Raw genomic sequence first — 27,887 nt, 5'->3', positions numbered from 1 at the left:
GACACCAGTCCAGTCATGTCAATCAAAGTAAAATGACAAGTATACAACCAACTAAGGATACAAAAGAAAATGCTATTTGTAATAATAATAATAATAATAATAATAATAATAATAATAATAATAATTGTAACAATAACAACAGCAACACAACATTTCTGTACAAAGCCTAATATAAAGAATAAATGTTCCAAAATGCTAATCATCAGAGCATGCTCTGTACAGACACTGAACCAGCAGGAAGATTCTGTGGCATGTGAGTTAAAGGGGTTGTCCAACTACCCATAAATAAAAATAATTCCCCAAAATACTTTTAAAAAGGTTCCTTCATCATAAGACATTATTATTTCAACTCACAAAACATTCTTTTAGGGTTACTCCCCGAAACCCATGCAGACATGCTCTTCTGTTTCCGGTTATAAGGTGAGACTTGTGCCTACTCCTCTGGGCATCCACTGCTTTCCTCTCTGCCCAGAATTCCCCGCCCATCACTTCCCTCTGTTACTTTCTTCCTGATAATTCAGCTGGCGCACGCAAAAGGATGCTCTTTTGGCGAGAGAGTCAGCACCTCTTGCGGGCATGTGATTTGTGATGCGCTGACACACAACAAAGGGGAGAGCCCTCAGTCACGTGGGTAGGTTTCGGCACATCATCAAGTAGGAGGTAACGGGAGAGCTTACAGCAGCACATGACTGGTTTTGAATTGGCAATTCTGTCAATAATTGAAAATTCAAGTCTATTAGTAAGTGCCTTCTTATCATATAACATAATGAATGGGTAGCAATTTATAGTCTCCGGATAACCGCTTTAAGTACTAAGAAGAAGCCAGGAAAATTCTGACTGGAAATCTGGATGAGTCGTAAAACAGTCTATCACTCAATATCACATCTAGATTGTACATAAATGTACGGTGTAAAATGATCTTCAGGGTGAAGTTAAGGCCCTATCACACCGGCCGATAATCGGCCGGTGCTACGAGCACCGATCAACGAGACATGGTTGACTGCCACTCGGTTACTCTGGTCACACTGAGCTATAGATGGGGACGAGCGGTCGTTACTCCGATCGCTCGTCCCCATAAATTATTATCATGTCGGCAGCGCCGCCTCCTTGTTTACACAGGGAGATGTGCTGCCGACAACGATAATATTTAACTTTTTTAAAACGATACGATCAGAAGATGATCGAGCGTTTTACTTGTTCATCTGCTGATCGCTGCCCTGTTTACACAGGGCAATTATCGGCAACTAGCGTTCTATGAATGCTTGTCTGCCCGATAATCGCCCAGTGTAAAACCCCCTTTACACCAGCATTGGACTGTAGCTACAGTAACGGTATAGACCTCAATAAACAGAATGGATCTATCCAAGAGGTTTGTTGCCAATGTTGTGGTATTAAGTGAGTTATATGAATTATTGGTATTAACAAAGATAATAAAAATGAGTCGAAAGTCTTACTACAAGGGCTTTATGGGAAGGTCACAAAGGAGAAGCTTGTCAAAATGTGACAGATAACCTTGGTGTTATGACACAACTGATATGGAAGAATTTTACCACAAGTCTAAATGGGTTGTATGGTACAATTTGAACACTGCACTACACACATAACACAATTCATAACTCAAAGTTAGTATTGTTCTAAAGTTGAATATTCAATCAGACCTAGTATCAAACACTAAAATCTCTTTTACATTTTTAGATAAACAATATCACAATGAGTATATTGTCGCAATAGGGTTGTATTCACTTGTTATTATGGTGTTTATTCGCTAATGAGTGTTTATAGTACACAGGACGATAACATTTTAATTTGGAAAAATCAGTCAAGCTTACGTAAAGGGCAATGGGCAAGACACTGGACAAATACAACCCTGAACTCTACATGTATGGTAAACAATGGGACTTGAAGGTTAAGGATATTACAAGTAATAGAGAAAGCAAACATTTTACCAAAGACCTTGTAATTTGATGGTCACAGAGTGCAAAAGTTAAAAATGTAATTAAAAAAATAGTGGGAGATGCAATGGTATATCATACGTTTATATATAGTGTGATGGAATGAAAGACCACAGGCAGTGCTTCAACTTTGTGGTATCTTGGGAACCATAGCTGCTGGGGGGACTACCTACAAACACGCACGCACGCACGCACACGACTTGTAGGGAACTGGCTGAGCAATTATGGACACTGGCTAGACAACAGATAATTTTTAAAAATATTAATCCTTGTTCAGATAAATCCAAATTTTTGCACACACATTCTGCGTTAGATAAAGTATTTTTAAATAAGCAGACTTCCATGGCAAGTACTAAAGAACAAGTTTAATACTACTAGTAGTCCAAGGTGCTTTCAACAAAGATTTTATCACTGTGCGGTAATGTACTGGTGAAATGAGAAGTGCTTAAGGGTAAGAAATAATCGGTGATTTCCTTTTTTATGTATAATGTTAGTTTCATTGTGTGGCCGAGTCAAAAAAGATTTAAAGTTTTGTAATTTTTCAATTTTGTAATAATTACAATGAGACAAAACAGATAATGTTAGAAAAGGGGAAATAGTTTATTGCTTCTTAACAAAAAATTAAAAAATAATAAGGGATAATAATGTTCTGTGGACGTTAGAAGCAAAAAGAAAAATGCAGTAAATATTTATGTATTCTGTAAAAGGTAAAGCTGCACACAAATGTAGAATTTCCCCCTTTATTTTTTTTTCTTATTACATCTATGGTTATCCTATTTATTTATCTCTGGTGGAAATTTTATCTTGTAATTATGATACCCACACACAATATATACTATAATAACAGCCATTTCATCTCTTACGCACAAGCAGCTTAGTGTTATACAGGTCTGCTCTCCTGTTAATCCAAACTGCACAAAAAATGTTGTGGTGTTTGTCTAATATGAGCTATCAAAGAATAGGACAGACTCAGGGTATGTTCAAAATGGACACGCGCAGTTAAAAACACAATACACGCCCAGTTGGGCATACGAAAAAAAAAACACGCTTAGTTGTCCATTTCAAAGCTCATTTGCATATATATAAAATAGCTCATAATTTGGCCAAAAATGAACGTTTAAAAAAAAACTAAAACGTTACTGTTATCTACATTGCAGCGCCGATCACATGCAATAGGAGATAGGGATTTGAGAATCTGGTGACAGAGCCTCTTTAAGATAAGTATTCAGCTTTTTAGAAGAAAATAGTCCTGAATAATGAAGTTGGATCCGTCATAGGTGTATTTAAATTTCACGGACTTAAAGGGGTTTGCCAGTTTAGAAAACCCACTTTCCTATATCCTATTAGGGAATAGTAGGTGGTCTCCTGTTCCTCATCTATTGGCCAGGGAAAATAATGGTTACAAGGAGTGTCTTTTGATTTGGAGGACCTGTACTGTCCTGCATTAAACAGACAAGCCATTGATTTGAATGGAATCTATGTAATGCATAATTTTCCCTGTGGGGGTGCTACAGAGAAATTTAACACTTACTGCCAGGTTTCCCCATAGATAGCTGATCACTGGGGGTCCTAGCAGGAGAACTCTTTGTGATCAGCTTATCGTCAAGGGACTCTTCTAACAAGTAAGGATTGTCCAAAGCAGAGATCCCCTTTGACATCAACATACAATGCTAATCCACTGCTTGTAAAGCCAGTAAGATATTTCTTGATAAGAAAGCAAAATGTTGCCTTCATGCAAATTTATATAGTACATTTGTTATGGAATCACTGGTTTAGCAACTCCCAAAAGGCTGCTGGAGACTGTCGGGAGTAAGCGTGCAAATTAAACCGCAACCCCAAATCTGTCACAACTCTGATCGACAGAATCTAAGGCTATTCTAAGTTATTCGCCAGAGCCCACCGCAAGGTGGGATGTTTTTGCTGCACAGAACCCAGGTTGTTCTAACAGATTTCAGTGTTGGATAAGGGGTGCAATGCAGGCTATACCTGAACAGGTAACCAGACAGCCAGAGGGTAAACAGAAAGTCCAAAACAAAGCAAGTGGAAATCAGGTACAGCGGAGGTCAGAACCAGCCGGGAGTAGATTATCACAATCGGTAAACAAGGGGTTAACGAGGGACAAGCCCAGGTCAGTTTCCAAGAAGTCCAGATGTCTAGGGCACATGGTAAGGGAGAGCTTGATCACCACACCTAAGTAAGGAGAATAATTCACAAGCAAAGAAAGGAGGAGGAGGCCAGGTATAAATACCCCACCCTACACCTAACAGGAAGAAGACAAAGAAGTGGGATAGACAAAGGAAGTAAACAGAAGCTCCCAGAAGTTAGATCAGTAGTCATGGCGATCTTAAAGACACAGGCGCTTCCTAACAGCATCCTCATCTTATATAAGTGGTTTATTTTTAGGCAACAATTAATGAGAGTTATATGTATTTAGTCTAAAGAATAGGTGCTTAAAGGCTATGTACACCTTTGAATGGAATTTCTTTATTAAATCAATGTGTTTTGTGATTTTATTGACTTTTCTGTTTGACTTTTCTTTAACAAATGTTTTCCGATACAGCTTCTATGTATCCTGTATACATAGAAGCTGTATCATTCTCCCTCATCTGATTTAATAAGTTCAGCTGACAGCATGTACTGCATGTTTCTGACACACAGGACCCACCTAACTTATAAACTTAGACTTACCTCCGATCCTGGACAATTAACCCTTTAGATGCTGCAGTCAATGTTGACAGTGGCATGTAAGTAGCTACAAATGTATGGGGCTTCCTCTTTCTCCCCCTCAACGACCTGTGACATGATTGAGGCGCGTCAATGGGTTGCCATGGCAATCGGGGGCCTACAAAGGCAACCAGATCTACCATGGCTATATGCCTATTAAGCTGTGCCTAATAGATTGTCAGTTTTACAGTTGCTTTGGTATATGGAATAAAGCAAAGCATTATATAACCGATCAGAAGATCACATTTTATACACATTTAAGTCCCCTAGTGATAGTAACGATCCATATAATAAAGTTAAGACTTTGCTGTAAAACAAATTCTCAAAATAACTGCAGCAAAATGTCTTTGTTTTTCTATTCCACCCCAAAAAATCATTAAAGTTAATTAATAAACTATATGTAGCCCATAATAGCTGTATTTAAAAAATGACATGTCCTGCAAACACGCCTACATACAGCTGCACTGACAAAAAATAAATAAAAAAGTTATGGCTCTTGGAATGCGGAGACATAAAAATATGATATTATTGTGCAAAAGCAGTAAAACATAAAAAAAATATATATACATATTTGGTATTGCCATTATCGTACCGACACATAGAATAAAGGTAACATGTATTTTATGCAGCACCCTACCAAAGCCTCATACAGCAACATTGACGTTAAAAGCAGAAACTTTTGCTCTCAGAATGTGGCAACACACAAACAAGTGATTTTAAAAACAAAGCATTTTTAGTGTGCAAAATTAGTAAAACATAAAAACAATATAAATTTAGTATCTCTGTAATTGTAATGCCCCGCAGAATAAAGCAAACATTTTTACAATTTTTACCGAACGTGAATGCCTTAAAAACAAAGTTTTGAATGCCTTAAAAACAAAATCCAAAAAACAATTATGGAGTTGGTGGTTTTTTTCCATCCCCCCATCTTTGTCGGAAAAACAAGCCCTCATAGGGCTATGTCGAAGGAAAAATATTAAAGTTATAGCCTATTTCTAATTTTTATGTTTTATCCGTCAATGGCATATATATGCTTTTGTAACAACATACATTCTTATTATTATTCAAGGGAGGAGGAAAGGGGCTGGCACTGTCAATTCAGACAAATTTCACAGCGGAGTGGAGATTCCCAATTGCACTATCAATATATGGAATTCCGGCGTCACACATGCCCACGGGGTGCTCTTCGACCAGGCCAGCACATCAAAACTTGATATAAAAACAGAGAAAATCGAGGCACTCACCGACTGTAGCAAAACATTTCTTTTATTGAGGATCTTTAGGTTTGGGATATGGAGTAAGCCAATACATTATTATTATGTTACACTTCTTCTTTTCTGTAACTGTCGTAACTTAAGAGAAAGTTATAGCCCTCGCAGCACAGCAATGAATAAAATAGCTGCATCCTCAAGGTCCAATATAGCTTCACCCTGAAGAGATTAAAGACTAGGAATCCCAAATAGTAAATAAAAATGTTTGCTCTGCACGTCGGGTTCATGGTAATATTCTAAACATTTCAATTGTAACTGCAAAATTGCATGCTCACGCATTAAATGACATTTGTAATGTTGTCACATTCAAAGATTTATGTCACCTTGGATTCCAAAATGTCTTGTTAAAATATTAACTTACAGCGTCTATTTATAGTGCAAAACTTGATACAGTGCGATAAGAATAGAATTGTCATTTGTTAACCTATTATATTCGTAAAATCTGCCTATCAATGAAATTCCGTTTATTTGACACAAAAGCAAAAAATTAATACGTTTAGCATTTTAACTATTTTCCTGATATAACATTATCCAGAGAGACTACTAAAGGAGCAGCATTTCTGTTTTAGTATCAACACTAATAATAATAATAATAATAATAATAATAATAATAATAATAATAATAACAATAACAATAACAATAATGATAATAATAATAATAATAATAATAATAATAATAATAATAATAATAATAATTTTGTAGACAAGAAGCCTATAGAATAGACAAACTTAATAAATGGATGAAATGGGCTTATATGATCAAATTCAGGCGCTAAAATTTCTGTTGAGACAGTATTGGCAATAATAACCAGCCAATTGGTGTACTCACTAAATTACTAGATTTTGCGTGGCCTCACTAAAACCTGTGAACTGCAAATTATCAGTACTGTATGAATGAGTTTGTAATTTGATTTATATTCTGTCAATGGACAGATATGGACCTCCAGTGCATGCAAAGGAAACTACAGTAGTCAGGATGGAAAATGCCATTAAAAAAAACCTCCCATAAACAGTATGGATTCATTTTATTATACTATTATTAATCTGAAATTTCCACTGCTGAGCTCAATTTAGGATTGGCAAATCCAAGGTCACTGACTGTTTGTCACAGCAGTAAATCTTTTCTCCAATACTTTTACAGCAATCATGAAATATACATAATGATTCTAGCTTACACCTCCTCAGGCCTTTGATGTGGTGTAATAGTGGATATGCCGGATTCTCACACAAGTCAATAATACTTTCTTATTCTCCCTTAGATGAAACTGATGCATACATCAAAACTGTAGCATATTATATTATGCTATTTTTTTGCCTCTGACAGCTTCATTATTATTCTTTCCAATATATTTTTTCTTATTGTTGAATTATACCAAAGTATTCCGTACTACATAACAGAAAAAAAAGTAGTATAAAAATTAACATTATATTCCAACAAAGTGTTATATAGTACAAACATTATCCCCATAGGGATTTATTGACATTCAATCCCTGAGATCCAAGTGAAACAACTCCGAATAGCCGGTCCATACCGTCATGTGAACTCAATATTCCGAAACCACACCACTGACAACACTAAACTGGCCAATTACTTAATACGAAGTTTATTTAATAATCGTTTGTAAAGAGCCTCCTGAGCCATGCCATTCAGCAGTCCACAGGCCCTCTTTAGGGATAATAGACACAATTACAGAGACTTTAACTCGCTCCCGACATTTGCCATATGGATACGTCACGGAAAGCTACTGCTTCCCGCATTCTTTCATATCCATACAACAAATGGATGGCACCGGCTCAGAAGCTGAGTCGGTGCCATCATCGCCGGATGTTAGTGGTGTATTACAGCTGACATCCGGCTGTAATGGCGGGGGTCAAAATTAGCTTCGATCCCCACCATTAACCCCTTTAAGTGCAGCGGTCAAAAGCGTTTGCTGCAATTAAGGAATTTGCTGCTCATCGGCACCCCAGCATTTAAATTGAAGGGGTTCCGGAGACCGCAATGGCAACAGGAGGCCTAATACTGGCCTCTGAGGCTGCCTAGCACGGAAGCAGTTCAGGCCACACCTGGAAGCGGGTTCTGAAAGGCTTCCGTAGCCGACGGCATGATGGTGCCGGCTCAGGAGCTGAGCCGGCGTCATCAGCGGTGGATGTCAGCTGTATGTACGAAAGTGATCGCTGCATCTTAGCGTTTGCTAGCAGATCGGCAGACTTGCCATGCGATAGCAGGGCTGCCGACTGCTGCTATGGCAACAGGAGGCCTAACAATGGTCTCCTGCTCTGCATCCTGCTTCGCCGGGAGGCGAAGCCTAATTGGCTCTCTGTCAGTGAATGACTGACAGATCTAATACATTGCACTACATTGGCAGTGCAATGTATTAGAAAAAAAAAACCAGACAGTTGGACCTTCAAGTCCCATAGTGGGACTTCAAAAAAAGTGTAAAAAATAAGTTTTAAAACATATAATAAAAGTTTAAAGTAATAAAATAAAATACAATCGACCTTTTCCCTTATCAAGTCCTTTATTATTGAAAAAAATTTAATAAACCAAATATATTTAGTATCGCCGCGACCATAACGGCCTGAACTATAAAAATATAATGTTATTTATTCCACATGGTGAACGGCGTAAAAAACATGTAAAAAACGATACCAGAATTTCTGTTTTTGGGTCACTTTGCACTACAAATATTGGAATAAAAAGTGATCAAAAAGTTGCATGTATCCAAAAATGGAACCTATATAAACTATAGCACGCCTCCCAAAAAACAAGCCCTCATACAGCTCCGTCGACTAAAAAATGAAAACGTTATGGTTCTAACAACTTGGCGACAAGTTGTAAAACATGAAACAGTGCTATAAATTAGGTATCGCCGGAATCAGACTGACTCGCAGAATAAAATTAACATGTAATTTATAACGCATGGTGAACGCTGCATAGAAAAAAAAACTAAAAAACTATGCCAGAATTGCAGTTCTTTGGTCACCTTGCCTCCCAAAAAAATAGGATAAAAAGTGATGAAAAAGTTGCATGTATCCCAAAATGGTACCAATAAAAACTACAGCTTGTCCTGCGCAAAAAAATAGCCCTCATGCCACTACGTCTATGAAAAAATAAAATGAATTAAGGCTCCAATAAGTCAGGAAATAAAAAATATGCAGTTGTGCAGCCCGATGGGGAACATTTCCTCCGTTTCAAGGGGCGAAGTATGAAGGCCGTAAAATTAGGGAACCAGGAAGGGGAGGCCCCAAACATATCTGCTGGAAGTGAGGGTGCCCGTATTATACCAGGACAACACTTCCCAGCAAAATTCCCCAAACTACAAAGGTGCGGAGTGTGGACCAAAAGGGGGATAAGGAAGGACATTTATCAGTGCGACACTAGCCTGGGCAGAAAGGATTGCTTCACAGCGTAACATACATCTATGGATTATTTTTACCCCATTATTATACCACCTGACTATGCCCCTGACATAGTTTGCCCAGCTTAAATTTAACCCCACATTATAAACTGAAAAACCAGTAATACCACAAACAAAACTACTACCAATCAAAATCCACGCTCCAAAAGCCAAATGGCGATCCCTCCCTTCTGAACCCTACAGCGTGCCCAAACAGCAGTTTACTTCTTCTATATATGGCATCGCCATACCCGGGGGGAACACTTTTAATAATTTTTGCGGTGTGTGCCTCAAGTGGCACAAGCTGGGCATGACATATTTGCCACTGAAATGGCAATTCTGGGGAAAACTTGACATTTTTACTTTGCACCATCTGCAGTGCAATCATTTATGGAAAATACCTGTGGCGTGAAAATGCTTACTACACCAGTTAATAAATGCCTGAGGGGTGCAGTTTCCAAAATGTGGTCACTTCTCAGGGGTTTCTTTTATTACTTCACATCAGAGCCTCTGCAATTGTGAACCAATACTTTGTAAATCGCCAAGTTAGGCCTCAAGTTTGCATGGTACTCTTTCAATCAAAAGCCCTGTCAAATGTCCAGACAAAATATTAGGGCCACATGTAGGGTATTTCTAAAACTGGGAAACACAGCATAATAATTAGAGAGCTGTCTTGTTATGGTGGCATAAGCTGGGCACCACATATTGGCATATCTATGGAAAAAAATCCCATTTTCACTCTGCAACATCGAGTGCACACTAATTTCTGCAAAACACCTGCAGGGTTAACATGCTCACTACACCTCTAGATGAATACCTTGAGGGGTGGAGTTTCTAAAATTGGGTCACTTCTGGGAGGTTTCCACTGTTTTGGTCCCACAGGGGCTTTGCAAATGAGATATAGCGACCAGAAACCAATCCAGCAAAATCTGTATTCTGAAAGCCAAATGGCGCTCCTTCCCTTCTGAGCCCTACTGTGTGCCCAAATAGCAATTTATGACCACAAATGGGGTATTGCCATACTCGGAGAAATTTACAAATGTTGGGGTTCTTTTTTTCCTTTATTTGTTGAGAGGATGAAAAATTTTGAGCTAAACCTAGGTCTTATTGAAGAAAAGGGATTGTTGTTTTTTTTCACTGCCCAATTCTATAAAATTCTATGAAACACCTTTGTGGTCAAAATGCTCAGTACACCACTAGATTAATTCCTCAAGGGGTCTAGTTTCCTAAATGGAGTCACATTTTGGGCGTTTTCACTGTTTTGCTCCCTCAAGGGTTTTGCAAATGTGACATGGCCCTCCGCAAACCATTCCTGCTAAATTTGTGCTCCAAAAGCCAAATGGCGCTCTTTCCCTTCTGAGCCCTACCGTGTTTTCAAACAGCTATTTATGACCACACGTGGGGTATTGTTTTACTCAAGAGTAATTGCTTTAAAAATGTAGCTTTTTTTCCTTTAGTCCTTGTGGAAATGAGAAAAAATTTGCTAAACCTACATTTTCTTAGAAAAAATCTAGAGTTTCATTTTCACACTCTACTTCCAATAATTTCGGAAAAAAACCTGCGTCGTAAAAATGCTCACTATACCTCTAGATAATTTCCTCAATGGGTGTAGTTTCCAAAATGGGGTCACTTGTGGGGTGTTTCCACTGTTTTGCCCCCTCAGGGGCTTTGCAAATGCGACATGGCCTCCGCAAACCATTCCTACTAAATTTGAGCACCAAAAGCCAAATGGCGCTCTTTCCCTTCTAAGCCCTGCTGCGTGTCTAAACAGCCGTTTATGACCATATGTGGGGTATTGTTTTACTCGGGAGAAATTGATTTACATATGTGGTGGTGCTTTTTTTCCCTTTAGCACTTGTGGAAATTAGAAATAATTAGCTAAACCTACATTTTCTTTGAAAAAAATTAGATTTGAATTTTAATGGCCTAATTCCAATAATTTCGGCAATAAACCTGTGGGGTCAAAATGCTCACTATACCCCTTTATAATTTCCTTGAGGGGTGTAGTTTCCCAAATGGGTCACTTTTGGGGTATTTCCACTGTTTTGGCACCGCATGAGCCCTTCAAACCTGACATGGTGCCGACATGGTGCCTAAAATATATTCTAATAAAAAAAAGGCCCCAAAATCCACCAGGTGCTCCTTTCCTTCTAAGGCCAGTGCTTTAGTCCATTAGCACTCTAGGGCCACATGTGGGATATTTCCTAAAACTGTAGAACCTGGGCAATAAATATTGAGTTGCATTTCTCTGGTAAAACTTTGTGTGTTACAAAAAAAAAAAAAAAAATGGATTCAAAATGAATTTCTGCAAAAAAAAAATGACATTTGTAAATTTCACCTCTACATTGCTTTAATTCCTGTGAAACGTCTAAAGGGTTAAGAAACTTTCTAAATGCTGTTTTGAATACTTTGAGGGGTGAAGTTTTTAAAATGGGGTGAATTATTGGGGGTTTATTGAGCCTTTTGAAATTTTCTTGAAAAGGTGAGAAATTGCTGCTAAAGTTTTAAGCCTTGTAATGTCCTAAAAAAATTAAAGGAAGTTCAATCTAACGTAGACAAATGGGGGATGTTAATTAGCAACTATTTTGTGTGGTATAACCGCCTGTCTTACAAGCAGATACATTACAATTTAGAAAAATGCTAAATTTTGCCAGTAACATAAAGTCCAATGTGTGTGTGAGAGAGAGAGAGAGAGAGAGAGAGAGAGAGATACTTTTATAAATCCGCCTCATTGTATTAAAAAAAAATGACCGCAAAAGAAACATATTTTAGCATTCATCAAGGAATATCAAGGGTATTTTGGCAAAAATAAACTGTCTTGGTATGAATAGCAAAAATCATTTGTAAGCTAATACAGCAAAACTTTTCTCAAAGGGGTTGTCCAGATTAGAAAACCCATTTTTATGTACTCTATTCGGGAATTTTTAATTATTAAAGGGAGGTCCCCTGTTCAGGATCCCCACCTCTTGGCTAGAGTGGAGAGCTGTTGGGGTCAGTTCACACTGAGTTTGTTTGCGGAAACCGCGTTGGAATCAGTGCAAAACAAAAATGGCAAATCATCCCCCTCCCCATTGATTTCAATGGTAGGCAAAAATATATTTTTTATTCCGCAGGTGGCTTTTGGTCACTCACAGAAAAAAAAAAGCGACATACTAATGATTTCCACCTCTGAACTCCTATTGAAATTAATGGGAGGCAGAAAAAACCTGGAACATTTTTTATTTTTTTCTGCAGCGCTTTTTGCCTGTGTTTTTTGCATTGGATTCAATGGTCACAGGCAAAAAAACGTCGGGGAAAAAAGTGTCAAACGATACTGGCAAGTCAAAAATCTGCCTCAAAATTCCTGAAGGATGTTTAGAAATGTCTGAGTGGATGAATGCAAAGTCCTAGAAAAAAAAATGCAGACTTCATTAACATAATAGCAGTAGTGTATAGTCACTTCTATGTTCACTTCACCTCAATACATGTTTATATATGTTTATACTCCTAAATATGTTTTTACTCTCCACCTCTGCAGAGATCCCCCAACATTTTTGCAGGTCATGACTTGTGAGCCACTTTCAAATACCACACATGGTGCTGAGCCACTGAGTATTACAAGGGAAAAAACGGATATTAAAGATATGATGATTTGATATGACTTTTAACCTGGTGTTAATAGCTTTGACCCCGGTACCAAGTCCTAGTAGGTCAGAAGAAGCGCAATCTCCAGCGCGAAACAGGCTGTAACCTACAACTAGCTGTCCTCCCTGTAATGCTTTTACCCTCGCCAAGGTGACACAATAAAGTTAAAAAGATTTGCAAACGGGTGAGTGCCGCATTTTAATTTCTTTCATCTATATTATACTCCAAGTCCTAGTATTGTTATGGCATCCCTGGTACCACTAGTGTACAATAGTATATGCAGCTGCAAACAGTTGGGGAGCCATATAAAGGGGGGTCAAGAGCTGTATGTGGCTCCCAAGCCACTGTTTGGGAACACTGGTAAAAGGCTACATTCAAATCATTTTGGTTTGCGGCAATATTTGGGTCTGTGCCATTTTTTTCAAAACGCAGCATGCTCTGGGTATGGCGTTTTTTCTGGTTTTTTTTTCTTATATACGTCTCTATAATACTTTAGAATGCCAAAAATATGCATATTCTAAATGTTACAAAATGAAAAATTCCACCAAAAACACTTGCAAAAAAAGCCATGAAAAATGTTTCCAATTTAAAAAACATTGAAAAGCTTGTGTGTGTAAAGGAGGCATTAAACTTCAACATTAGAGGACACCGGTATTATAAATAGCACATGGTACATTTGGTAGAGGGCCATGCTATATATTTTGTAAAAGGCCCGGAATCTTCAAATTATACCTCTGAGTTATTGAACTAATCATCAGGCGCAAAAAAATTACATATTAAAAGTCCAGAAAGATTCAACAATTATCTTTTCTTAAAAGATGGACTGTCCAAGTAGTTGCAATATAACTACACGGGTATACCATTGTACCCACAAATGGAGCACAGCAGGCTAGATCTTCCCTCCTGATCAAATTGGGAGATATTTAAGAAGGACAGGATAGCGTTTGTTCTCACAAAATCTCACAAAAACTCACCATAGGCAGACTATGTATAATAGCTACACATCAGTTGTGCTCTGCTATATGCTATGGTTTGTCATCCGTCTGTATTCAATACTTCAGTTTTACCTATTGTGCTGGTATCATTTTAAGTACTATGGAAGGTTCCAGTGTCGTTTTGACCAATATTTTCTGATTTACTTTAAAACGTAAATGAAGAACAGATTAATAAATGTTGTACCACATTGGCATAAAAAAGGAAGTATAGCACACTGTTACTGGCATGTGATGCTGGACACAAAATTCATTTAAATTTGTAACACATCCAAGTTCCTTTCTTAGAGATATTTTTGATTACATTAATTCTATTCTGCTGTTTGTTGCTATTTTACATTGCAAAAAATTTACTAAATATTCTAGCTTCGAGAAGTTGTACACCAAAATTGGAGAACTTTGCGGAAAGTGGAATTGACTTCTGCATTCTAACGTACAGTTAGACAATTCTGAAATAGAGTTTGCAGCTTCACACCATTCAGTGAGATTATTTGAAACAGTCGGCCAAATGTTTGCCATAGACGCATGCAACTGTATGCCTATGCAGTTGTTTATGTCTGCTGTTGACCCCCATTAAAAAAAACATATACCGCACGGCATGTGATGTATGTTTTTTTGCATACAGCTGTATTGTAAAGCAAAATTGACTGCACTTTCAAGACAGTTGAGACAACTGTATCCTAATGTGTATCAGCCAAACAAAAGCCTAATGCACTCTTTTAGCATTTATCTGGCAAATAAAGGTCTATCTGCATGTTAGAGGAGTTGTACATTGGGAGATTTTTCAAGCGTATACATTTCAACAGAAACATGGTGTGAATCTAGCCTTATCTGAGTCTATTTTATATTGTAGACAAAATAATTAGCTGCTCCCCCTGCTAAAAAGGGTGCTCTACTAAAAGAACTTCTCTGATACATATGTATGATTTATCTAAGGATTTCTAAAATGGAATAAATATGGCTTTCAAAAGTCTTTGATCTTGGAGATTTAAAGGAAGTCCAGATACGTAGCTTGCATAGGACGCAGTGTAATACTGCACATGGGAAAAAGGAACTAAAGCAATGTGAGAGACAAAAATTCATATGACTAAAATCCACCAGTCTTGAGATGACATATTTTTTTGCTGCACAACACCAGACCATGAATAAATGCTGAAAAATGCTGAGAGTACATTATTATCCTCTGCGGATGTATCATGTAACACACACATAACACACACACACACACACTGTCATCTGAATCCCTCCATTCCGGATTCACACATACAGCCTTTAGGGTAGTTTCTTTTTTTTTTTTTTTTTAATTGCTTGTCACCCACACAGACAACACCACATTAGTATGATAATGCTCAGTTCAATTCTTAAAGGGGTTTTCCCACAAAGGACATATATCACCAATCCACAAAATAGGCAATAAATGTATCATTGATGGAGGCCGCACCGCTGAGACCCAAATGGTCAATAGAATGGTGGTCCCGAGTCATCCAATGCTCCTCATCGCCCAATTGCAGTGAGGAGGAGTTTGAATGATGCGATGGTTGACCATGTGTGTTACTGCTCCATTTAAAATCAGTGGTCTATCCAGTGGTGGGGCCTCCAACGATCATACATTTACCACCTATTCTGTGGATAGGTGATAAATGTCCACTGTGTGTAAAATCTTTTAAAATAAATAACACTGATCCAGATGGATTAGTAAAGGGATTCTATTCATTTAGAACTATGAAAGTATATCAGTTTACATCAGTCTTAATCAGTTCTGTCAATTTTTAACAGGATCCGTTATCATATGTTTTATTTTTAATAATTGTCATCAGTTTTATAATAGATCAGTTGAAAAGCCAAAAATGTCAAATTTTTAAAATGAATAAGAAGATTACTAAAGAGCTATTAATATAAAATAGCAGTAAGAGACCAGATGTAAGGGAATATACATTGTTATTGTCACTGAAGGTGATGTAAATCATAATGGAAGTGCTCATGATCTAAATTGTCTTTAAGAGCATTTGTGTTGTAAAATGAAAATCAATACAGTTATATTGAAAAAAGGTCAAGAATAAATAATTGAGGTGGTATGCAGATGGTGAAAAAGGATTAAAGATTAGAGTCTCCTAGAGTATCTACAGAGAGGACAATGATAGGAGATATTCCAAGGGTCAGGGTCATTAAGGATTCTACCAGAAAAAAAGGTCACACATTGTAATTAGAGATGAGCGAACCGGGACAACCGAACCCGGTTTCGGTCCGAACATCGGGAAAAGTTTGGTTCGCAGCGAACCCGAACACGTTTTGACCGTACCCGGTCAAAAATATTATACAAATCGGCAGCCACTTGTCTCTATCAATCACTGATAGAGAAAAGAGGCTGCTGATTAAAAATAAAATAAAAAGCATTTCATACGTACCCGGTCGTTGTCTTGGTGACGAGTCCCTCTTCTTCCTCCAGTCCGAGCTTCTTTTGTGACGCGGCAGCCTGTGATTGGCTGCAGAGGCCAAGGCAGCCTGTGATTGGCTGCAGAGGCCGCGGCAGCCTGTTATTGGCTGCAGCGGTCACATGGGCTGTAACGTCATCCAGGAATGTCGGGCCGGATGTCGAGAGGGACGCGTCACCAAGGCAACGGCCGGGAGACCGGACTGGAAGAAGCAGAAAGTTCTCGGTCAGTATTAACGTCTTTTTTTTTTACAGGTTACTCTATATTCTGATCGGAATTCACTGTCCAGGGTGCTGAAACAGTCAGTTACTGCCGATCAGTTAACTCTTTCAGCACCCTGGACAGTGACTATTTACTGACGTCTCCTAGCAACGCTGCCGTAATGACAGGTGCACACACGTAGTCACCCGTCATTACGGGGCCTCATGCACACAACCGTAAAAACACCCGTTATTACGGGTCGTAATTACGACCCGAAATAGCGGGCCCATAGACTTCTGTTAGCCACGGGTACTTTCCCGTTTTCTCACGGGAAGGTGCCAGTGCCGTTAAAAAGATAGAACATGTTCTATTTTTTTTATTTTACGGGCCGTGCTCCTATACTTTATAATGGGAGCACGGCTCGGAAAAACGACCGGCTGCCCGTGGCCGGCCGTGCTCATCTCCTGAAATACTCTGTGCTGCCTTAAACTCTGTGGACAGGTCAGGATCCTGTTTCTTTTAAATGCTGCTGGGGAACCCGCTCGATCCACTATATAAGGCTGCGCTACAGTGCTTGGGAATAAGTGACTTGGGCAGAAGAGGATGGAGGCGCAGCCTTATATAGTGGATCGAGCGGGTTCCCCAGCAGCATTTAAAAGAAACAGGATCCTGACCTGTCCACAGAGTTTAAGGCAGCACAGAGTATTTCAGGAGATGAGCGTGAAGCTCTTGTGCGGGGTGGTGACTTGCCAATCATGTGAAGGTGTTATTGAGGACAGGAGTGGAGGAGAGATAACAGACTGAGAGCTACTTAATGGTAAGAGCAGAGTTCACAGCAGCACAGAGTATTTCAGGAGAGGAGCGTGCAGATTCTGTGCTGCTGTGAACTCTGCTCTTACCATTACGTAGCTCTCAGTCTGTTACCGCTCCTCCACTCCTGTCCTCAATAACACCTTCACATGATTGGCAAGTCACCACCCCGCACAAGATCCGCACGCTCATCTCCTGAAATACTCTGTGCTGCTGTGAACTCTGCTCTTACCGTTACGTGGAGACTTGCCAATCATGTGAAGGTGTTATTGAGGACAGGAGTGGAGGAGAGGTAACAGACTGAAAGCTACGTAATGGTAAGAGCAGAGTTCACAGCAGCACAGAGTCGTTCAGGAGGGAGCGTGCAGATTCTGTGCTGGTGTGAACTCTGCTCTTACCATTACGTAGCTCTCAGTCTGTTACCTCTCCTCCACTCCTGTCCTCAATAACACCTTCACATGATTGGCAAGTCACCACCCCGCACAAGATCCGCACGCTCATCTCCTGAAATACTCTGTGCTGCTGTGAACTCTGCTCTTACCGTTACGTGGAGACTTGCCAATCATGTGAAGGTGTTATTGAGGACAGGAGTGGAGGAGAGGTAACAGACTGAAAGCTACGTAATGGTAAGAGCAGAGTTCACAGCAGCACAGAGTCTTTCAGGAGGGAGCGTGCAGATTCTGTGCTGGTGTGAACTCTGCTCTTACCATTACGTAGCTCTCAGTCTGTTACCTCTCCTCCACTCCTGTCCTCAATAACAACTTCACATGATTGGCAAGTCACCACGTAATGGTAAGAGCAGAGTTCACAGCAGCACAGAGTATTTCAGGAGAGGAGCGTGCAGATTCTGTGCTGCTGTGAACTCTGCTCTTACCATTACGTAGCTCTCAGTCTGTTACCTCTCCTCCACTCCTGTCCTCAATAACACCTTCACATGATTGGCAAGTCACCACCCCGCACAAGATCCGCACGCTCATCTCCTGAAATACTCTGTGCTGCTGTGAACTCTGCTCTTACCATTACGTGGTGACTTGCCAATCATGTGAAGGTGTTATTGAGGACAGGAGTGGAGGAGAGGTAACAGACTGAGAGCTACGTAATGGTAAGAGCAGAGTTCACACCAGCACAGAATATTTCAGGAGAGGAGCATGCAGATGTTGAGGAGTGTATGACGCTGAGAGGCCGCGGCAGCCTGTGATTGGCTGCAGAGGCCGCGGCAGCCTGTGATTGGCTGCAGAGGCCGCGGCAGCCTGTGATTGGCTGCAGAGGCCGCGGCAGCCTGTGATTGGCTGCAGAGGCGGTCACGTGACGTGTGTGACCGCCACTACAGCCTGTGATTGGCTGCAGCGGCGACATGGATGAAACGTCATCGCTGGAGGCCGGACAGGAGGAATGTAAGTATGAACATATTATTTTTTTTTTATTACATTAAAATTTTATTTTCCGCGCGCAGAGCATGGTACTGTCAAGGTTGTGGAAAGAGTTAGTGCAGCCCATTAACTCTTTCAGCACCCTGGACAGTACCATGCTCGGCGCACGGAAATTACAGGTTCGGAAAGAACTAGTTCGGTCCGAATCGAACTTTTTCGTGAAATTCGGCGAACTAGCCCGAACCGAACTTTTCATAAGTTCACTCATCTCTAATTGTAATCTCAGAGAAGAAGAAATTTAGAGCACAAAACATTGATCAATAATGTCAAATAGTAAAAGATCTGTACACATAAAGAGCATAAACAGTAAAAAGTGGCAATAGACTTTCTATACAGTAGAATTTGATGGTGATCTCTGTTCTGCAAAATATGTTTGCACCATATACATTTATAAAAATAAATATTTATTAAAAATAAAGATTATTGTTCTATTTTCTATAGCCTATTTATCCTTTGGAATTAGAAGTGAGATTCATCAGGTACTTGTATTAGAGGTAATATATGTGGAGAATTAATATCAACAGGACAATGGCTGAAAGAAGCCGAAGGGTCAGGATAAAGTTTTTTCCAACCTGATGTGAATTGACCTTATGATTATGATTTAGGAATCTTTCTTTAATATACATGTTTTCATACTACTTTTCATTGATTCTATCTATCTATCTATCTATCTATCTATCTATCTATCTATCTATCTATCTATCTATCTATCTATCTATCTATCTATCTATCTATCTATCTATCCATCCATCCATCCATCCATCCATCCATCCATCTATCTTGGTCATTCATCACATCTGAGCACCATAGTCCTTCAGGTTTTAATTTAATGGATGCAAGTGAACCACATCCCTGTCATTCGATCATGTTGTACAATCCTGTTACCCACTTCTAGCTTTTTTTAGGATTAACTTGGGCAGGTTATTGAATTGTGGCCAAGGCCTACAAAATATTGACAATCCCATTAATGCTGTTAAGTATATTCCCCCATGGAGCAGCAGACAGCAAGCTACATTTTAGTTCATGTAGACAGAACAAACACAGTATAATGCATACGTTACCCCAGGGATACTAAATGCTTCCTCAATCAATAAACTGTAATTTGATGCACATAATTTAGTATTTTGTAAAGTAAACAGCACTGCAGCAGGTTAGAAAAGGAAGAGGAACGGGGAAATTAGTGCCCAAGGCTCCTCCTGAAACTATTTATAAAGCAGAATACAGATGCTTCCTTATCACTCACTTCCTTGTTTTTCTCTCCATACTTTGAATTAGTCTTTTGTGACTTAGACAAACATTAACACGGCTGGCACAGCTATTTGTATATTTACTGAAATAAATGTTATTAAATTGAACCACTGGGCTAAATCTGAATTTGCAGAACAGACTGTGATCTAGAAATTCTGCTGATTTAGCATTTCACATCTGATCAGTATTAGTACTATTGATTTACTCACAATTGGAAAAAAAGCAAGAATTTGATGAACCTTCATTCACAAAATCTAATTCAGTCCATAAAATCTCTGTCTACATTGTGTCTGTATGTGGCTTATATATATGAGCCTGTGGGGGAAGACAGTCCAGATCTTAGCCCAAAATATATATGATAGCAAACGATCCATGCCACTAGGGGAAAACTTCCATATGGATTTTATTTTATGCTTTTTCCATACTGCCATACCAGTTGTTGCCATTGTAAATTTTCAAAACTAGCCATCCATATACTCCAGACAGTGATGTCCTGTCATTACTGCATCACATGGTTCCACATCCCCCCATTGTACCAATTTCCATGGGAATGTGGAAATGGTTTATGGAGATACATTATGGTCAAATTGAACTTTTTCCAAGTTTTACATATTTTAGTAAGAAGTACTGTAGCCTTTCAAGTTTAAATATTTTCACCTCTTCATAAACCCATGTAATGATCCAAAAGTATAGTATAAAGATGTAAGCAGCACTATGAGATAGCAAGCAAGTCTGCTTGCAGACAACAAGGGGAATTTAGTAACATATATTATGTAGACAATACATAACACCAAACAACAACATTAAATATATATATATATATATATATATATATATATATATATATATATATATATATACATACTAAATTTGGGGTTTTAATTAACTGTTAGCCATAATCATCAACATTAAAAATAAAAAAAATGCTGGAAATAGATCACTCTGTGTGTTATGAACCTATATAATATATGAGCTTCACTTTTTGAATTGAATTACTGAAATAAATTAACTTTCTGATGATATTCTAATTCCTTGAGAAGGTCTAGTATATATATATATATATATATATATATATATATATATATATATATAGGTACTTTGAAACATTTTACCCCATGTTTGGACTTATCAAGCTATAGGCAAAATAGTAGCCAAGTTGTTTGATTGGTACTTATTTGCACTCCAACTATAAGCAAACAATAAAGTCACAATAGTGAGGCACTGGAAAGGCACTAAGGGCAGTTATGAAGAGGACATTGGGGGTGTATCATTGGACAGCTTATATGAAGCCTAAAGGCCCATTTACATGGGCCAATAATTGGCTTAACGAGCGCTCTAACGGATACTCGTTCCCGATTATGGACTCTTGTAAAACAGGGCCACGATCAGTCTACGGCTGATCACATTGTGGTCGGCAGCACATATTACTCTGTAAATAGGGTATGTGCTGTCGACAATGATGCAAACTAATGGGGACCGAACAATCGTATTAATGAGGGGTCCTGTTAACCAGCGCCGATGGACATGTAATATAGTCGATCTACGCTCATTATGGGCAAAAATCTGCCCGTCTAAATGACCCTTAAAAACTGACAAAGAGCTAAGACAACCTAACATATTAACATCCCTATTTAGTTCAGCCAAATAAGTATGTTATTTCAATGGAGAGATTGAGATAAGTGGTTGCGAGATAAAGAATTGGATAAACATTTAAAATGTCTGATCTGGTCTAAATTAGTGGGACCCACTAACAAAAACCTTTTACACAGGCAAACTATATGATGTTAATCGGCGCTCGATTGCTTTATTTAAACACAGCAATGATCAGAATGTATGGGGAAGAGTGATCTTTAGTATGAGTGTGCATCCCTATACATTTGCATCTTGTTGGCAGCACATACCCTGTTTATATGGGGAGATGTGCTGCCGACAGATGGGCCACATAAAAGTTCTGATCAGCCAACAAACGAGCGTTTATCAGCTGATCACTACCCTGTTTACACAGAGCATGGATCGGGAACGTTCGCCCAATCATAGGTCCATGTAAAAGGGCCGTTAATGTTTTAAAAAAAATACAAACATGATCAATTCTGTCAGATATCCTCAGGAATTTACTTTATCCAAAATGTATAACAGTATGTCACATGTATTCACAAAAAAAAATAAAAAATATATACATATATATTAATTTATTTATATATTATAGAAATATATACAATGCATTCGGAAAGTCTTCAGACCCTTTCACTTATTTCACATTTATGTTGAGGCCTTGTGCTAAAATAAAAAAACAAATTCAAGTTTTCCCCCATCATTCTGCACTCAATACCCCATAATGACAAAGTGAAAACAGAATTTTAGAAATTTTTGCAAATTTATTAAAAATGAAAAACTCAAATTTTGCATGGACATAAGTATTCAGATCCTTTGCTATGACACTTGAAATTTAGCTCTGTGGCCTCCCATTTCTCTAGATCATCTTTGAAATGTTTCTACACCTTGCTTGGAGTCCATCTGTGTTAAATTCATTTGATTGGACATGATTTGGAAAGACACACCCCTGTCTATATAAGGTTTCACAGCTGCACATCCTAGCAAAAACCAAACCAAGAGGAGAAAAGAACTGCCTGTAAAGCTCAGAGACAGGACTGTGTGGAGGCACAGATCTGGAGAAGGGTACAAAAAAGTTTCTGCTGCACCGAAAGTTCACAAGAGCACAGTGGCCTCCATAATTCTTTAATGGAAGAAGTTTGGAACAACCAGGACTCTTTCTAGAGCTGGTCGTCCCACCAAACTAAGTAATCGGGGGGAAGTGCCTTGTAAGAGAGGTTTATCCAATGGTAACTCTGACTGAGCTCAAAGATCCCGTGTGCAGAAGGAAGAAACTTCCATAAGGTCAACCATCACTGTGTGTAGTTCAGTGGCTGGGACAGGGAGACTAGTCAGGGTTGAGGGAAAGATGAATGGAGCAATGTACAGAGATATTCTTAATGAAAATCTGATCCAGAGTGTTCTGGACCAAAGGTTGACCTTCCAACAAGACAATGACCCTAAGCACACAGCCAAGACAACACAGGAGTGGCTTAGGGACAACTCTGTGCATGTCCGTGGCCAAGCCAGAGCCCTGACTTGAACCCAATCGAACATTTCTGGAGAGACGTGAAAATGACTGTCCACCAACGTTCCCCATCCAACCTGACAGGGGCCGAGAGGATCTGCAGAGAAGAATAGCAGAAAATAACCAAATCCAGGTGTGCAGACCTTGTGGCATCATACCCAAAAGACTGGAGGCTGTTATCGCTGCCAAAAGTGCTTCAACTAACTACTGAGCAAAGGGTCTGAATACTTATGTTCAATGATATATTTTAGTTTTTCCTTTTCAATAAATTAGCAAAGATTAGTAACATTCTGTTTGTCATTATGGGGTATTGATGACCTATATATAGAACAGGCGTACTGGTTCTAATAGTGTTCGTGTCCCGTGCGACACAATTAATACAACCAATAAATCCACAGGACAAAAATGTGTATATGAATATTAACCCCTTAATGACCGGCGTATAGTTTTTCTAGGTCAGCCGTTTGGGCTAATTCTTCTGAAGCGCCGCTTTTTCACGTCGGCACTTCAGATTAACTTTTCCCACATTGTGCGGGGTGCTGCTGAAGCCCGGGCTGTTAGCAACAGCCTTGAGCTTCAGGGCAATGATTGGAGAGCATATTTAACCCCTCAGATACGGCGCTCAATAGCGAGCGCCGCATCTGGGTGATTTTAGAGGGAGGGAGCTCCCACTCTCACCCCACTGGCATCCCGCATGCATCGCGGGGTGCCAATGGTTTCTATGGCAGCCTGGGGGCCTGAAAAAGGCCCCCAGCTCTGCCTTTAGTGATAGCCTGTTAGGCCGTGCCAGAGGCATGACCTAACAGGTGACTGTCAGTCTTACAAAAGTATTGCAGTGTATTATAATAGTGATCAGAATATCACACCGTAAAGTCCCCTAGTGGGACTAAAAAAAAGTAAAAAAAAAGTCAATTAAAGTATGAAATAAATAAATATCCCAAGTAAAAACAAATTAAGAACCCAATTTTTCTCCTTACAATATACTTTATTATGAAAAAAAGTAAAAAGTTACTCATATGTGGTATCACGACGTCTGTAACGAACCCAACTATAAAACGGTTACATTATCTAACCTGCACGGTGAACGCCGTAAAAAACTAAATAGAAAACAACGCGGTTTTCGGTTCGTTCTACCTTCAAAAAAATGTGATAGAAAGTGATCAAAAAGTCGCATCTACTCCAAGATGGTACCAATAAAAATGACAAATCGTCCCGCTAAAAAAAAAGGCCTCATACATAAAAAATAAAAAAGTTGTAGCTCTTAAAATATGGCGACACAGAAACAAATAATTTTGAAAAAAAAGTGTTTTTACAGTGTAAAAGTAGGAAAACATAAAAAAACCTATATACATTTGGTATTGTCGCAATCGTAACGACCCGCTGAATAAAGTTATTATGTTATTTATACCACACGGTAAATGTCCTAAAATTAAGGCGCAAAAAAATGATGAAATTTCAGGGTTTTTTCCAGTACCCCACTAAAAAAAGTTAATTAAAAGTTAATGAATAAATTATTTGTACCCCAAAATGGTGCTATTGTAAAATACAACTTGTCCCGCAAAAAAAGTCCTTATACAGCTATGTCGATGGAAAAATAAAAAAGTTATAGCTCTTTGAATGCGACGATGGAAAAACATAAAAAATTGCTCGGTCATTAAGGTTTAAAATACCTTCGGTACTAAGGGGTTAAACAGCTTACTTTATTGTACAAATAACTCAGGGGTGTATGTGTGTGTGTGTGTGTGTGTGTGTGTGTGTGTGTGTGCAAAATATATTCTTAGATGCGGTACATGCACAGTTGTTATCAATAGAGAGAGAGATATCATGTTACTCTTAGGAATGGCGCTGCTTTCAACTAAAGTACAGTGAAGGGTGAAAAGTGACTTACAAAGGGCATACAATGTTAACAGCACTTCTCATGTCATATAAACACTTCACTTCTATTAAAATGTGACCCGAGAATTCGAGAGAAGCATCTCAATCAGGTCACCACTGTCACTGCTCCCAAGACATTTTCGAACATGAAATATGACTGCAAGTAAAAGCAAAGCCATAAACTCTATTATTGTAGCCAGTGATAAAAATACTCGATAGGACACATTTTACTTTATCTAGCACCAGGGAGAATCTTGTTTTTAGAAACACTGTATAGGGTATTTCAAAATAATTCTTGTTACATGAGTTTTTTTCTAAGGTGTAAAATAACATAAGTAGCAGTGCTATACTTCATTTTAAGAGACTGGAAAATCCATTTTTATTTAATTGAGCAAATAGATCCAAGCCTATAGTATCCATTGCATACATTTGAATCTATTTGGACAATTCTGCTTAGGATCTGTCTGTACATAGATAAGGAAAAAGGAAAAAATAAATCAAATCAAGTGAATCTAAACAGATCCTAAAGATGTGTTTTTTTGCTGAATCAATAAGGTGTTAACAAATCGGAAAAGGATTACTTCAAAACATCCATTAGATAGCTATTTTACTATATACATTTAAAAAAAAAAAAAGGTTTTACCTGTGAAAATAAACCAAAATGTGGTGTAAACAGAGCCTATACTTCAGCCTGACAGGGAACGCTGAATACAGCCGAAGGTGCAGAGTGCTCAGTTGAGCGCCTCTGCAGCTTTGTTTCAGTGATGATGGGGATCTCAGCACCCGGACCCCACTGATCCAAACTTTTGATATGTCTCTATGTCATAATAAAAGTTTGATGAAAGTGTATTCACCCTTTAATCCAGATTGTCTTTGAAAAGTGAGAGGGATGAGAGGGGAGTGATTGACTGGGAGAGCTAAAAGAGGAATGAATGACAGCACAGCGTGATCTCGCGAGATTACGCTGTGCTGTGTGAGTAAGTCCCGCAGAAACTTTACCGAAGTGTCGGGAGTGTAAATAGACATCGCATCCTGGCTGGAGGCAATGTCTATTCACTCTCAAGACACTTCAGTAAAGTTAATGTGGGTGTATGTGACATCACAGCGTGATCTCGTGAGATCATGCTGTGCTGTGAATACAGATGGACATGAATGGAGAGAAGTGTATGACGCTGATTGGTCAGCATCATACACTTCTCTTTACCATGCCCACTTGGTCAAAAGTTAAAAACGCCCAGTTGGGCATTAAGAAACTAATTAGCATAAAACTAAAATTGTTCATAAACTTGCTCAAAAATGATAATTTTTCAAAATAAAAAACACTGTTGTTATCTACATTACAGCGCCGATCAGATTATGTAGGAGATAGGCACTTATAATCTGGTGACAGAGCCTCTTTAAAGCGACTCTCCGGTTTCAGGACAAAATTATAAATGTTATGGCGTAAATGGAGTAATATTACCTGGTGCCTTCTAGTTTCCCTCCTCTGCCGTGGATCCATAGTTTTAGGGTCCCCTTTGTGTTGTCACGGCGCTTCTCAGACTGAGTCTAAGACATTCCCTCTGTTCACGAATTAGACAGAACTGCTCACGTGAGTAGCTCTGGCCAATGCGAGAACAGTAGAAGTGTCTCAGACTCGTGGTCTAAAAAGCGATGCGGCCATTTTCGGACAACAGAGGGGACCATAAAGCGGTGGATCCTTGGCAGAGGGGCACAACTGGAGGGCATCAGATATATTACTCCATATACACCATCATATTTAAAATGTTGTCCCTGGACCGGAGGGTCGCTTTAATAGACTAATAAATTTCCTTACCCCTAAACTGAAGACAAAAGGAGAGTGGAGGCACGTTTTAATACATTTAATACTTTACAAGACAGGGAAAAGTCTTCACCATTGCAATTATATTTTTTTGCTCTGATAGGACTATAGGTTATGTTTTTTTTCCCATTTACTTTTAAATTTCAGTCAATAGAAACACAGATCACAGCCAATCTAACTTTATTTTTGTAAATTTTTTTACTTTACATTTGTATCAACTGTAACAGAAAATAAAATTGGGGCCATAGACATATACATTCTAAGCTAAATACAAATTGAATTTGGTCTTTTGATTTGCTACCCAACCAGTGTAAGCCTGGATTCACACGAGCATGTTCGGTCCGTAAACGACGGAACGTATTTTGGTCGCAAAGTCCCGGACCGAACACACTGCAGGGAGCCGGGCTCCTAGCATCATAGTCATGTACGACGCTAGGAGTTCCTACCTCTCCGTGGAACTACTATCCCATACTGAAAACATGATTACAGTACGGAACAGTTGTCCCGCAGCGAGGCAGGGACTCCTAGCGTCGTACATAACTACGATGCTAGGAGCGCGGCTCCCTGCAGTGTGTACGGTCCGGGACTTGCGGCCGAAATACGTTCCGTCCTTTACAGACTGAACATGCTCGTGTGAATCCAGCCTTAAGGTAAATACAGAACACTAGATAGTTTAACAGCTACAAAGAAGAGATCTAAAATGTAAAACATATTTTTTATGATATTACCACATGAGCCACATCCCTGTAGAACAACCCAACTGCGAATGTCACAATTTGACACATCCTAATAAATCACTACATAGTAATTTGGGACAGCTTACAAACTGCAGAATGTGTTTCTACAGCACAACATATGGTTACACTTAAATGTTTCCCTTTGACTTCATCTCTATGAAATACTAATTACATAAGAACATTCCGTGATAAACTCTATCGCACGAGGCAGATTCGTGATCAAATTGCTTGTCTTGTAATCATTTTTCTTGCT

The 27,887-nt window shown here is 38.9% G+C and overlaps 1 protein-coding gene across 1 annotated transcript in view; it reads right to left on the bottom strand.

The window, feature by feature from the left end:
* Positions 1-27,887, bottom strand: part of ARHGAP28 (Rho GTPase activating protein 28) — a 138,573-nt gene that overhangs the window by 72,339 nt on the left and 38,347 nt on the right. The window lies entirely within an intron of this gene.

The sequence above is a fragment of the Rhinoderma darwinii genome, chromosome 5, assembly GCF_050947455.1.
Source record: "Rhinoderma darwinii isolate aRhiDar2 chromosome 5, aRhiDar2.hap1, whole genome shotgun sequence".
In the NCBI taxonomy this organism is placed as follows: domain Eukaryota; kingdom Metazoa; phylum Chordata; class Amphibia; order Anura; family Rhinodermatidae; genus Rhinoderma; species Rhinoderma darwinii.
Note: the sequence above shows the minus strand (reverse complement) of the source record. Positions and strands in the feature narration are given on the sequence as shown.